Here is a 12,168-nt window from a genome sequence, read left to right on the forward strand (position 1 = left end):
GTGGGCACGCCAAAGCCAGGAGTTACGGGAAGGCAGCGAAGAGAGGACTAAGCATGTACAGTTTGCCCGGGACTCCGGGGGTGCGGGGAGTGGGGACGCACGCTGCCCAGTGCTCTCCATTGCGGAATCTGCTAGCCTCTGATCTAGACCTTCGTCGGGCGCGAGATACCGAGAAAGGCTGATTTCCAGACCTTGGAGTCTCTGAGATAAAGGAACGCCACATCCCTGCCTCAATCCCGTGCATACTCGTGATCCGGAAAAGCAGCTAAAGCCGCTTCTTCCCCCCAGTAGGTGAGGAGTCAATAGGCACACTCAAAGACAAGGAAATAAAGCCGGTTGTGACACCGTGAGAGCTGGTTAGCCCAACTACCCTTTCAGGGGAACGTCCACCCCACCTCTGCTGCCGAGCTTGGAAAACTGGCGAGGAGTCGCAGTCCGGGACAAAACTCCGCCCCCATCCCCGTGAAGGCCGCCCTTGGCTGGGGGCGACTGTAGAAGAGTGAGGCTGGGGATTGTGCACGATGAGAGGGGGTGGTTCTCTGGGGTAGCAGAGTCCGCGGACCCTTGTCTCAATCACGGCCCCTTTCCCGCAGCCAGCTGTGCGCGATCGGGACCACACAGTCCTCGCTGCAGCCTTCTGCACGATCGGGCATAGAGAAAACCTTACAGTTTGTCGCCCCCTGTTGTCCCCCGGCTGGGCATCGCGGGTTCCAGAGCGGCAGGCTAGGCTTGGGGAGAAGTGGCCCTAAGATGAGATTGCAGAAGGAAAAGAAACGTCTCTCCCACCTCCCACGGAGGCAGCTTAGCCCTCTCCATGGCCCGGGGACAGCTACTAGTCAGCGCTGAGCGCACAGAGAGGTAAAGAGCTCGCGGATTCTGCGTTTTTACTTGGCTGGGTTTGGCACCGTATTTCAACTTGTTCTGGGCGCGGAGTGCAACAAAGTGCCGCTTCCAGGGTCGCGGGAGCCTGTTAGCTGAGGGCGCACTCAGAAACCTGGGGCAAAACTCTTCCTCCTGGGGCTGGACTCCTACCAGGGCAGAGGATGGATGTGAAGGTACCCCAGCGGCCTCGGGCCCTCGCCCAGTTTTTCCCAAGGCAGGGAAAGAAAGAGAGGCAAACTCTGTGCCAAAATCGGGAGTCAAAAAAGGAGGCGCGAAGGGGTGTCTGTCCTTCTGGGAACTGGGGTTGGCGGCAAGGGGGGTTGCTGGTGAGTACTCCCTTGCTGCACGCCACCTGAGCCGTGAACTCAGCACCTGAAACTTCAGACTGCTAACCACCCAGGGGTTCGGTGACAGGGCTGTTCTTGGAGCTACAGTCGCCCCCACTTCAGGTCTCCTACCTGGCTTTGATTTTTGGTGGGAGTTAAAACAAGTAACAGGCCGGGATGTTCCCGGGGTCCATGCATTTCAAGGTCTCCAGGAGAAACCTTAAAACGCTGATTTAAGTCCAACTTGGGCATACAGGTGCGCATTTCGGTTCTTGTGGGAAGTAGCAGAGAACAGAAAACACAGGTGGCACTCCCCGAGGGCCCCGGCCAGGCTTGGGCCTAACAACGAACGCTGGTACCCACCAGCAGCAGCCTGCAGGGGCCGCAGGGCCGGGATCGGGGTCTTCCTCACGATGCCCTAGCCTCAGGCCTTAATAGGCCTGCTTTCCCTCCTGCATGAGTCCTGGCTCTGCTTAGGACCTGCGCTTTTACTGTGTTTTTAAGAGCACTGAGCCGTGAGTCCTGTGGTTCAAAATCAAAGTCAAATTGAGTCTCTTAATTTTCTTCTTAAATTTACTTTTGAAGAGAAAAAAAAAAAAGCAGCTCATCATGTACCAAGCTCCACACGTACACATGCCCTCAGTTTTGCAAAAAAGATCCGCCACACCATACTTAAAAATAAGAAGAAGAAAATTGACGAAAAGAGAAATGAGGAGCTGCTAGCTGCAAAGAAACTATGGGAAGAAAAGCTGAGGCAGCTCAGGGAGCTGCAAACCCTCGGGAAACGCGAACAGCTAACAAACCAAAAGTTGGCTTGTGCGACAAAGCAACGAAACTCCGCGGGGAGTGACTGCGGCGATGGAAGAAGGGGGGCGAGGAAGGGAGAGGAAGACTGGATTCTGAATTGGCGCCTGTGAGCGCTGCCTCAGAGCGCGAGGTCAGTGCGTCCTCCCTACGTTGTGGATCCTCAAGGACGAGGTGGGGAGTGCGTTTTGCACAGAACCTGCCTCTCCTGACTGGGACACACAGACTCTCCAGACCCCAAATGGAAGGTGTTGAGGACCCTACAAGCTGGCAATGAAACAGAGCCCCCAAGAGCAAGAAATAACGTCCTTGGCTTCGCAGACCCATTCCCGCGGCTTATTTTCATTTGGCCTGCAGCTGATCAAGGCGGTCCTAAAGTTGGTTCTTTGCCTAGGTGTGCATGATGTTCGCTACCCTGGAAACGCTTATTATCTAAAATGAGTCGGGTCGGCAGTGGTGGATGGAGCACCGTTTCCGCTGACACTGGCCACTACGAACGAGTAACGTCCTTGGAAATGTATGGCGAGAGAAGCCAGGAAAACGTTTTTCGTTTTCCTAAAATGAAATGAATAAACAAGAATAGGTGAACATTTTCAATGTGATTAACAAAATGCTGAAAGACGCGAGTGCTCCTCAATTCTGTTCAGAGATGTAAGAAAAAAGCAAATTAGAAAACTGATTTGCTGTGAAACTTGCACTAGAAATAAATAGGGGGAAATTGAGTATTGGCAACAAAGATCTAAGATACTTTCTACCCTGCAATGCAGGGATCTGACTACTACATTAATAACATTTATTTTGGAGTAGAAACATTTTAAACGTGGAATTTGGCTGATAAAAATAAACTACAGAGAGTTGGTGCCCTTTGTAGGAAGAAACGGTTTCTAGAGCCTTCAGGAGGATCTGGCATTCTTGCCATTCTTGTGTGTATATCCTCACTAGCCCCAAATCGAGTTCTGCAGATTGCTATTATGTCTCTCTCTTTCCCTGGTAATGAGCATGTCAAATAAGCCTCAATTTCCTCTTATATAAAATGACTTCTACCATGCAATTAGATCTTATTTAATTTCATTTCATCAACATGAATGCCTGCAGAAATTTCCAGACATGGGTCAAAATTCCACCTTTGCCGTAAGCGCTCAAAAATGTTTAAGTGACAGTATCAAGTCTAAATGTCACTAATAAAAAGGAAATTATTTGGGAAACTTGAAATGTCCATGTGTCACATCTCCCGGGTATTTGGAAAAGGGGACATCTAAGAGTAGCCACAGGGGTACAAAGGATAGAAATAGCATTTGTGAAGGGAGCTGAGAGGGAGGTGGTGTAAATGCCTGCAGGATTGCTCGCAAAGGCAGCAGTAAGGAGGGTCTCCTGCTGTCTAGAGGATACCCCTGCAGATCTGACTAGCTCAGCCGCAATTATTGACACGTGTGAGACATCTACACTGGCCCAGCCTAATTGGAACCAGTTTGAATTGTGTTGCCCTTGAATGCAAGGGTCATGCTTTGGAAATTCTGTTCCTACATGGTATAGAACCTGAGTAATGGACAAGGAAGCTGAAGGACCCGTGTGGAGCCCTTTGTCTTGATTAAAGACAACATCAAGCCAGTCTTTGTTTGCCTGGATTTGTCTAGTTTCTTATTAAATGAGACCAGTCCTCTCCAATCTTCAGCACACACCCACACAAAAACATAATTCAAGCCCTGAAAATGAGATAGGTAGAAGGTTTGCACAAAGGAACACTAACACCTGCAGGTGTTAAAGCCAAAGTACTGCCCCCATCTTCAGTATCCACTTCTTCCATTATTAAAATTATTATTAGAATTAGATGCTAAGGCTTTTATGTTTTATATCCAGCATACTATTTAGAAACACTGCTATTTTGGAATAAAGGCTTTGTTACAGGGTTGTGTAAACTCAGAAGTCTTGAAGTCCTCTATAATTGAATATTCTCATGAAAGTAGGTTCTCCTTCACATTCATTTAATTTATCATATGTATGTCACTGTTATTTCTATCCACCATGGCATAAATCATTTTCCTTGTTAGAAATCAAGTGTCTTTTATGATGAGCTTTCTTTAAGGCACAAATGGATAATTTTTACTTGTGAGTAACTTTTTACTGTCTGCCTAGCCAATCACTTTTAACTAATTATTGTTCTATATATGTTTGTCTCTAATTGCTATGACATCCCAGTGCTTGCTACATATACATACATACATACATACATACACACACACACACCAAAAAAAAATACACACACACACATATAATATGTCCACAGCTTGGTGATGGTTTTAATTTTCTTCTCCCTCCCCCTTGTGTACAGGCTATGAAGTTTTATTGAAGACCGGTAATGCCTCCGGTTTTGATTTAGTGTTTTGGAGTTTGTGATCTCATTGCCTGGCATGGAAAATATTAGACAGGGTCTGTAGATTGCATGCAGGAAAAGACCCGCATCACCACCGTGGGTGAGTGCTTCTCCCCAGTCCTGCAATAAGCCAACCGAACAGCCATCTAGAGTTGATGTTCTGTTCTGTGCCGTTGGATAGACACCACTTCAACCAGTCCTGCTTTCGTAAAGGGTTCTTTAAGAAGCACTGAATCTCAACTGGTGCTGCATATTTAACTCACCAGAGGGAGACTTAGAAGGTCCTGATGCCTGGGCCCCATCCCCAGAGATTCCGGTTGAATTTTTCTGGGCTGTGGCCTGGACACTGGGATTTTTAAGAGCTGCCCAGATGATTCTAATGCGCATTAAAGTTTGAGAATCTTTGCTTTAGGAGAAACTGGGAAGAGAAGGGCTGTTGTAACATGACACTTCTTGCTTCACAAGTGTTTTCCTGGATGCCAAAGGAAAGGCTGGCGGCTCACTGGTCTCACCTCTGGGAACACCTTACAGTGGCTCACAAAAACTTATTTAAATCCATGTCTAAAACAGCCTTCCGGGGCATTTTCACACTATATCACTTTGACTTCTCCTGGAAACAGCTGAAAAGGGAGAACACTGCCTTCCCAGGCTGGGTTGGCTGCCTGAGGTTTGTCGTCTTTAAAGATTCCTTTGTCTTCCTGCCCTCACACAGGTGACCCCAGCCTCCTGTTTAGGTGTAAGCGTCTGTACAGCTTCACTGTACAGTAAGCTGGAGGAGGTGGGGAGCAGCAGAGAGTCAGTGACTGACCTAGCCACTCGGGCTGACAGATCAACTTTGGGAGAGGTGGCAATGAATCGTAAATGCTATGCAATGGGAGAATCGGAATGATTTCATTGTCTGAGGAGGTGGGAGTTGAACTCGACTCTTAGCACTGTTAAATAACACTTAAATAGCACAGTTCTCTAGATATGTAAAGTCACAGGGCAATCATAACTCTCGAGCTCCTGATACCATCTGAGAAATACAGAATCTTCTGAAGGGCCCAGTGTAGTTTGTCTCTTTATGACTAGTGGGATTGCTAACATTATTTCATTGCCATGCAGCTTGGAACGAGGGTGACTCTTGCACACTGGCTAGGGACTACTGTATTGCAGATCTAAGCATTGCTTTTATCCAGACCCAGACTTGTGGTCCTGATAGAACACTTCACTTATCCTCTTCCAAGTCTCAGAAATCATATAAAAGAAAGCTCCTTTTTATTCTCACTAGCCTCACCTTGGTAATAAATGTTAAAATCTAAACTGCTTTAGTTGATTTGACTTTTATTGTTTTGTAAGCTTATTCTAAAATATAAACCACATTTCATTTTTTAAACAAGTTCCAAAAATATCTGGAAGTAACTGCATCACTGTAGGACCTTTACATCCTCAAAAGGTACGTAAAAGTACAGCATTGGAAGCAATGGTTTTTCAGATTCTTTTTCGCTATAAAATGTTGTTACTAAGTCACTATTAAGACTAAAAGAGCAAATACACAAATTCTTGAGGGGCTTTGGGTCTTGTTTATCTTTTAAAATCTTACATGGACACCTCTTGAGAAGATCTTGAAATGCATATTTTAGAAACCTCATCAGTTTTTTTTAAAGTATCTTGTAAAATATTCTTTACATTCATCTACTTTAGTAAAAGTAACTGTATGTTATGTGATGATGCTAAAATAGTTTAAAGGTACATGAAAATTAATAATAGCAACAACAGAAACCAAAATGTCCTTAAAATGACATTTAATATTTGGTATTTCTCTGCAATACTCAGAAGCTTAAGGGCTATAAGGTTACTGGAAATGCAGTAACAGATGCTGAACGAGGGTGCAGGACTGTAGATTTTACGAACGGGTATCCTGAGAAAATAAGTTTTGACAAGGTTTCTAGGCATTTCAACGCTGGCAAAGTAGATAATTGAATTAACATCCGTCAGACTGGGAAATGCTCTACATTTGGAATATCGCTTTTTGACAGGCCAACAAGGCAAGAGCTTTGCTCCCCTGTAATGGGTACCCTATAACAGTACTGTCCATTTCATTTTGCATAATAACACCTCTGGCTGAGCCCAAATTCTGTGTGGTTTAATCTCTGCTGTGCAATTTTGTTATCCAAAATATAACCCACTTCGTTTTGCAAGGGGCTGGTCATTTCATGTGCGGGACATGTGTTCATGTCTGTGATGTTAGCCAACTGATTTGGGCAGAGTGAATCAGGCACTTTCGTCTTACTTTCTCTTTAAACTGGGGTGTAAGTAAGTAACTGTGGAAGAGGAGCTGTGGAATTGGCTGGGGCTTGGCATTCAGAAGAACTTTAATTTGGACGAATAGCTTTAGGCAGGGTTTGATGGCATTTTGTTACGACTCAGGCTTGGGGTTCTTCTGCCATTTTAGGCTGTACTCACCTGCCCTTCATTACAGAGGGAGTGAGGATTTAATTAACGACCCTCAGTTCTCATTGTGTCTTCAGAGCTTCTCTTTGCAGTTCTAGTATTTAGGCTGCTAGGAAGGTTGAAGAAATCTGTGATCAGACACAATTAGAGCTACTACCCATGGCGAGTGCTTCTGCATGCGTGCGCGCGCATGTGTGTGTCTGTGTGTGTCTGTGTATTTCATTGTCGAGTAAGCACACAGAGGGTCTACACATTCTCTTTAAGGCTCAGTATTTGTAGGTCAAAAAATGCATATGTACCTCAAACTCAGAAAATCACCTGGCTACAGAAAAGCCCAATATTGACAAGTCTAGGCATTTTTTAGCTCAAAAGTCCTCAGGCTGAAATCCACGTTCTGAATTCCACCTCCTGAGGCTTAATCTCATGGATCTCATGGACCTCAGTGTTCTCATCTATAGGATAGGGTCATGGCCAGGGCCAAATGATCTAACCACAGAAAACACTTGATGACAGGAGGTGCTGAATCACTGGCCATTATTCTCATTATACTATTTTTCCATACTTTTTTTGAGACAAGGTCTTGCTCTGTCAGGCAGGGTGAAGTGCAGTGGCACAAACACAGCTCACTACAGCCTCGACCTCCTGGGATCAAGCCATCCTCCCACTTCAGCCTCCTGAGTAACTGGGACTACAGGTGCACGCCACCACATCTGGCTAATTTTTTAAATTTTTTTGTCTCACTATGCTGCCCAGGCTGGTCTTGAACTCCTAGCCTCAAGAAATCCTCCTGTCTCCGCCTCTCAAAGTGCTGGAATTACAGGCATAAGCCACTATGCCCTACTTATTTTTCTATACTGTTAAAAAACTAATACAGTTTAATTTGTATCTTTTTTTTTTTTTTTTTCTGACGAAGTTTCTCTCTTGTTGCCCAGGCTAGAGTGCAATGGCATGATCTCAGCTCATCACAACCTCCACCTCCCAGGTTCAAGTGATTCTCCTGCCTCAATCTCCCGAGTAGCTGGGATTACAGACATGCGCCACCACGCCCGGCTAGTTTTGTATTTTTAATAGAGACGGGGTTTCTCTCTATTTAAGAGAGACGGGGTTGGTCAGGCTGGTCTCAAACTCCTGACCTCAGGTGATCCGCCCACCTCGGCCTCATAAAGTGCTGCGATTACAGGCATCAGCCACAGCTCCCAGCCTTTATGTCTCTTTTATAGGACATCTGTTAAACATGCTGTGGATGATTTGCCAATAGAAATAGGTATAAACCAAGCCATCTTAAATTGAGTCTCGAGAAGAAAACAGCTCTATTTTTCTGAGTTTCCATTTGCTTGCCACATTCTTCCCTGGTTCAGAAGCACTTCACAGGGCTGGTTTCAAGACCCTGAAGTGACACTCACTAGGAAGACAGGGTCAGCAGCGTCTGTTGCCAATAGAAGATGAGTGATGGAGGTGGTGAGTGACAGCTATACGCTCTCCAGTTTCAGAAAGCCGAGGAAGACGGCAATCCACAGCTGGCCCGGTATTTTCCTGCAACACGGGAGAACTATGGTTCTTCCTGAGGTCCAGTCCTCTTGAAATGCTGGGCCCTGCACTATACAGGAATCACCGGCTCATTCTGGTTAAATCCACTGTAACATCAAGCTCTTCCTTTGTCAGAAAGAAGAAGATATTTTACTTCTGTGTTTACTTTTATGCTTTTTGTGTCCTGAGTGTGGTTTTTCCCCTTCCTTGTTTGCCTTCTGAACATGTTCTTTCACCAGGAGCTCCCTCAGGGAATGGGCCCAGTCCCTCACAAATCAAGCCTGGGCTTGGGGTTCAGGGACTGGCTCTCTGAGCAGGCCCCTGCTTGTGACAAGGGTTCCTGACTAAGGAATAGTGAGACTTGACTCTTCCATTTATCCCAAGTTACCATTTTTCAAAAAATTCACACCTCTCTTGGGTTGCCCCCCATCTATAACTTTTCCCCATTCCCTGAAGTGCCTGATGTCTAAGATTTTAGTGAAGTGACATCTTCTATTATGAAAATGTTGTACTCTTGGGATAAGCAGGCTCCTAGTTATTCGTCCTTATTAATGCGGTAGAGTGCTGTAGGGAGCTCATGGCCTCTGTTCACCGTGAGGCTGGGCAGCTGTGTATTGTAGGAAACACTGCCCAGCTGCCCAGATCCCCCCACCAGCATGAGACACTCATTCCCTCAAGGCTGGTGGCTCACAGCAGAGCCTCCTTCCCATTGCCCTAGGCTAAAGAGAACCATAAAACCCAAGCAAACACCCCCTTCCTGGGGACCACTCACTGTGGAGTACAAAAGCTTCAATGGAGGACAAGTCTGAGGCCCATCCCAGCACCAGAGCTCCATGGAAGATCAGCTTGAGACTGCTTTGCTACTGCGTCATGGTCAGACTTCTCTGCTGGTCAGCTCCTGTCCCTCATCCCTCACAGGTATCAATCCCGAGAACTCTTCCCAGTACACCAGCTGCCTGCCGGGAAACCCAGCCCATGCCATGCCAACCATGTGGGTTTGTTATGACAGTTTCCTTGCTGCAAAGATGAAGGCATGGAGATAAAATCATTGATACCTAATCACAGAGAGATAGAAGCCAGGGTGGCTCCAGCCAGCTCACAGCCTTCCTGCCCTGGCAGAAGGAATTATTCTGAGAAGGTGGGAGTTCTTGCCAAAAGGAAATGATTTAGCCTGTAGTGCTCCAAGAGCAAGGAGGGGGCAGGCTGAGCTGCAGCCGGGCCACATCAGAGTTAGATTACCATGGGGTCTCTTAGAATCTCAGAGGCAAGAGAAAGGCAACGAATATGGAGATGGGAGGGCTCTGGGACAAATGCAGCAATTTAAGAATGTGGTCTGGCTCAGTTTCTAGCACATAGAGATTTCTGAAGTGGAAAAGCAACAGAATCTTCTAGGGACCCCACAAATTAGAACTTGGGAACATAAACTATGTTGGTGGGCTCATACCAGCTCTAAAAAATAGCTTCATTGAGCAAATTAATCAAGTCATTTTGATCACAAAGAAAACCTACATCTACTGAGAAATAAATTATTTTCAGACCTTTTAGGAGGTGGTGTTAACATATAATCCATTTGAGCAAATATAAAGTTCATTCTTTCTACAGTCGACATCCGCTGGTGAGGCAGGGCAAGAGGCAGTTTCTGCCTTTGAGGACTTTGTGTTCTGCTCACCTGCTTCCTAAACTTGGATGTGCCTCTCCTGTTAGTACTTGGCAGTGGGATGGAGGGAGCGTCTGCCACGGGAAAGCACGTCTTCCTGAAATCTCAACCTCACCTAATGATTTTGGAAAATAACATTATTTTGATATGAAATCAAGTGTAGACTCTTCATGGCACAAGATCGAAATTTTTGTCCATTTGAAGGACAGAATAGAATACATTAAAAAATGCCGCCCTGGTTATCTAGAACCCAGGCTGAGGTCTCTTTCCGGAGTTGCAGGGCATTTGCCTCTGGGAACCAGGAGGGGGTGCTGTGGCAAAATAGTTTGAACCCCACTGTAAGTAGAGGGAACCCAAGGTAAACACACAGTTCTGAGACTGAGGAGGCCATGGGCCGCCAAAGAACACGGGGCATTTCAGGAAGGAATTGGCATCTCAGACGGACCTTGACGAATGGGTGGATTTTGACAGGCGGAAGTCCAGAGGCCAAAGGAAGGACAGGAAACATCTCCCTGGGAAAGCAAAAGTGGTGGCAGAGGTAAAGTCACAGGAAAGCAGGCTTGAGACAGTTTGGCTCAGGAAAGGAGCTGGGCAGTGTGGGATGTGGTAGCGCAGAGAGTGGGAAAGAGGGTTAAGGTTGAGTACTCGTGAGCCCAAAAGGCAGGTTAAAGTGCAGTTACTGAATTGAGGGGGGCGTCCTCCGAGGGGAGAGGCCCAAGTGGAACATTGACTTCAGCCTGAAGAGGCTTCCTGACTCACCCACTTGCATCCTGTGACCCAGGCAAGTCATCTAACCTCCGAACATCTGTTTTTCCATCTGGAAAATGAAGTCACAACAGAACCCATTTTGTGAGGATGGCCAACCATTAAATGAGATGAAAAAGATAAGGTGTTTGGCCGCATGTTCTCACTCATAGGTGGGAACTGAACAATAAGAACACTTGGACATAGCATGGGGAACATCACACACCAGGGCCTATCATGGGGTGGGGGGAGGGGGGAGGGATACCATTAGGAGATATACCTAATGTAAATGATGAGTTAATGTGTGCAGCACACCAACATGGCACATGTATGCATATGTAACAAACCTGCACGTTGTGCACATGTACCCTAGAACATAAAGTGTAATAAAACAATTTTTTTAAAAAGATACAGTGTTTGGTACAATGTCAGCTACATAGCAAGTGCTCAATAAATGATTGTTATTATAATAATATTATATAGCTATAATAGATGACAATTTTCATATAATACATAATTGTTATGGTTTTCAAGACTAACCATGACAGTACTGAGAAATCAAGAGAAAACCAGATGAGCTGTGAGTTCAGAATGCCAAGAGAGGAAAGATGCTCAGACAGGCGTCCTTGCTTGGCTAACGGTGAGAAGATCTTAGCTATTCACTAAGGCAGAATTTCTGCAAGCCGTAGCCTGCTGGCATCCTATATATTCCTCCCTGGAAAGCAGCAAAGTCTCATTTTTAAAATCTCTTCTGAGTTGAGTTGCACTTTCACAATGTTCTTCCTCTCTGTACTCCCATCCTAAAGCACTCAGTCTTGGAAGCAACCCCTGGAAATCAAAGCAGCCCTCAGAGGATGGCCTGAAGGGGCCAGACCGCAGAGGGAAGCAAAGGCAGGAGTCAAGGAGCCCAGTCAAGGGCCACCGTGGGCTTCAGTAGGGGAGGACTCTGGGCAGAATCACCTCTATTTGCTTCCTTTAACTTGACTTTCAGACACCAACTTCTCCGCCATTGTCTGTCTTCTAGGTCTCTGCCCAGCTGCTAGTAACTGGGGGTTCCCCAAAGCCAAGGGCTGGGCCGAGTGTTCAGGCTTCTTATGTGACTGTAGGGTCAGCCCTGCAGTTCAGGGAACCCCATCTTCAGCCTGCTGTGGGACCGTGACCCTGCTTCCCATGGACCCCTGGCCTACCCTCCTGTCTTCTCTCTTTCAAGCTCCATGGAAAGGACGGTACTGTTTCCTCACTCTCCTCACCTCTGGCTCAGCCAGCCTCTCTTGCTGGGGTCTTCCATTGCCGCTGGCTGTATCAGAATGTGCTCCAGCCTTCTCTGAAGTGGTCTTTGCATCATGCCTTGCCCTCCATCCCTTCTGCCTTCCTGCTGTCGAGGCTCTAATCTCCCCCAAAATCGCCCAAATCTTGTGATTTTT

General features: G+C 46.4%; 1 long non-coding RNA gene across 1 annotated transcript in view; it reads left to right on the forward strand.

The window, feature by feature from the left end:
* The first annotated feature begins 238 nt into the window (after nt 1-238).
* Nucleotides 239-12,168, forward strand: part of LOC117068378 — a 92,957-nt gene continuing 81,027 nt past the window's right edge. The window contains exon 1 of the long non-coding RNA XR_004431095.1: nt 239-499. This is a non-coding gene — a long non-coding RNA (uncharacterized LOC117068378). The remainder of the gene's footprint in view (nt 500-12,168) is intronic.

This window comes from Trachypithecus francoisi, unplaced genomic scaffold, assembly GCF_009764315.1.
Source record: "Trachypithecus francoisi isolate TF-2019V2 unplaced genomic scaffold, Tfra_2.0 Lachesis_group21, whole genome shotgun sequence".
Lineage (NCBI taxonomy): Eukaryota > Metazoa > Chordata > Mammalia > Primates > Cercopithecidae > Trachypithecus > Trachypithecus francoisi.